The sequence below is a fragment of the Arachis hypogaea genome, chromosome 17 (assembly GCF_003086295.3).
Source record: "Arachis hypogaea cultivar Tifrunner chromosome 17, arahy.Tifrunner.gnm2.J5K5, whole genome shotgun sequence".
Lineage (NCBI taxonomy): Eukaryota > Viridiplantae > Streptophyta > Magnoliopsida > Fabales > Fabaceae > Arachis > Arachis hypogaea.
Window position 1 is genome coordinate 61,468,629 of NC_092052.1, and position 2,771 is coordinate 61,471,399.

Below are 2,771 nucleotides of genomic sequence, written 5' to 3' on the forward strand. Positions count from 1 at the left end.
GGTGGGGTAGGTGGGGATCCTGTGGGGTCCACAGATCCTGAGGTGTCAAGGAATTCTGCTCCCTACACCAATCTGGCATTCAAACGCCCTCAGTGTGCCAATTCTGGCGTTAAACGCCAGCTCTGCTACCTTTCCTGGCATTTAACGCCAATCTACTGCCCATTTCTGGCGGTTAACGCCAGCTAGACGCAGACAGCCTTTTCTGGCGTTAAACGCCCAGAGTGCTGCCCATTCTGGCGTTTAATGCCCAGAATGCTGCCAGGCTACGCGTTAAATGCCCATTCTGCTATCCTTACTAGCGTTTAAACGCTAGTAAGCTTGTCCTCCAGGGTGTGCTATTTTTGATGCTGTTTTTTATTTTGCTTTAATTTTGCAGTTGTTTTTATGACTTTACATGATCATCAACCTAAAGAAAACATAGAATAAGAATGGAATATAAATAAATCTAAATAAATAACATTGGGTTGCCTCCCAACAAGCGCTTCTTTAATGTCAATAGCTTGACAGTGAGCTCTTAGAGAGCTTCACAGATACTCAGAGCTTGATGTTGGCCTCCCAACACCAAACTTAGAAGTTGAGTGTGAGGGCTCTGTATGACTCTGTATTGAGAGAAGATTTTCATGCTTCCTCTCCATGGTTACAGAAGAAGATCCTTGAGCCTTAAACACAAGGTGATCCGTATTCAATTGAAGGACTAACTCTCCTCTGTTCACATCAATCACAGCTCTTGCTGTGGCTAGGAAGGGTCTTCCAAGGATGATGGATTCATCCTCATCCTTCCTAGTGTCTAGGATTATAAAGTTAGCAGGGATGTAATAGCCTTCAACCTTCACTAAGACATCCTCTACAGTCCATAAGCTTGTTTCCTTGAATTGTTTGCCATCTCTAGTGAGATTCTTGCAGCTTGTACTTCAAAGATCCCTAGTTTCTCCATTACAAAGAGTGGCATGAGGTTTATACTTGAACCAAGGTCACACAGAGCCTTCTTAAAGGTCATAGTGCCTATGATGCAGGGTATTAAGAACTTTCTGGGATCCGATTTCTTCTGAGGTAATTTCTGTTGAACCAAGGTATTCAGTTCATTGATGAGCAATGGAAGTTCATGCTCCCAAGTCTCATTACAAAATAACTTGGCATTCAGCTTCATGATTGCTCCTAGATACTGAGCAACTTGCTCTTCAGTAATATCTTCATCCCCTTCAGAGGAAGAATACTCAACAGAGCTCATGAATGGCAACAGTAAGTTCAATAGAATCTCTATGGTCTCTGTATGAGCCTCAGATTCCTTTGGTTCCTCATTGGGGAACTCATTAGGGGTCAGTGGACGTCCATGGAGGTCTTCCTCACTGGAATTCACTGCCTTTCCCTCCTCTACAGGTTCGGCCATGTTGGACGTGTTTATGGCCTTGCACTCTCTTTTTGGATTCTCTTCTGTATTGCTTGGGAGAGTACTAGGAGGAATTTCAGTAACTCTTTTACTCAGTTGACCCACTTGTGCCTCCAAATTTCTAATGGAAGACCTTGTTTCAGTCATAAAACTGTGAGTGGTCTTACTTAGATCAGAGATTATGGTTGCTAAGTCAGAGAGGCTCTGCTTAGAATTCTCTGTCTGTTGCTCAGAAAATGATGGAAAAGGCTTGCTATTGCCAAACCTATTTCTCCCACCATTATTATTGTTGAAGCCTTGATTAGGCTTCTGCTGATCCTTCCATGAGAGATTGGGATGATTCCTCCATGAAGGATTATAGGTATTTCCATAGGATTCTCCCATGTAATTCACCTCTTCCATTGCAGGATTCTCAGGGTCATAAGCTTCTTCTTCAGAGGAAGCTTCTTTAGCGTTGCCAGATGCAGCTTGCATTCCAGTCAGACTCTGAGAAATCATATTGACTTGCTGAGTCAATATTTTATTCTGAGCCAATATGGCATTCAGAGTATCAATCTCAAGAACTCCTTTCTTCTAAGTTGTCCCATTATTCACAGGATTTCTTTCAGAAGTGTACATGAATTGGTTATTTACAACTATTTCAATGCGTTCCTGGGCTTCTGCAGGTGTCTTCTTTAGATGAAGAGATCCACCAGCAGAGTGATCCAATGACATCTTGGGCAATTCAGACAGACTATCATAGAATATACATAAGATGCTCCATTCTGAAAACATGTCAGAAGGACACCTTCTGATCAATTTCTTGTATCTTTCCCAAGCTTCATAGAGGGATTCACCTTCCTTCTATCTGAAGGTTTAGACTTCCACTCTAAGCTTGCTCAAGTTTTGAGGTGGAAAGAATTTGGCCAAGAAGGCATTGACTAGCTTTTTCCAAGAGTTCAGGCTTCCTTTAGGTTGTGAGTCCAACCAGGTCCTAGCTTTGTCTCTTACAGCAAAGGGGAAAAGCATAAGTCTGTAGACCTCAGGATTAACCCCATTGGTCTTAACAGTGTCACAGATTTGCAAGAACTCGGCTAAGAACTGATGAGGATCTTCCAATGAAAGTCCATGAAACTTGCAATTCTATTGCATTAGAGAAACTAATTGAGGCTTAAGCTCAAAGTTGTTTGCTCCAATTACAGGGATTAAGATGCTTCTTCCATAGAAGTCAGAAGTTGGTGCAGTAAAGTCACCAAGCATCTTCCTTGCATCTCCACCATTGTTATTAGGTTCGGCCATGTCTTCTTCTTTTTTGAAAAGTTTTGTTAGGTCCTCTCCAGAGTTTTGTGCTTTAGCTTCCTCTTCAGAGTCCTTTCAGGTTTAGGATTAGCTTCAATAAGAATGT

General features: G+C 42.1%; 1 non-coding gene across 1 annotated transcript; it reads left to right on the top strand.

The window, feature by feature from the left end:
* The first annotated feature begins 2,159 nt into the window (after positions 1 to 2,159).
* Positions 2,160 to 2,263, top strand: LOC112767821 (small nucleolar RNA R71). Its single transcript, XR_003185261.1, has one exon. It is a non-coding gene; the product is annotated as a small nucleolar RNA R71 (small nucleolar RNA).
* Positions 2,264 to 2,771: the final 508 nt, after the last annotated feature.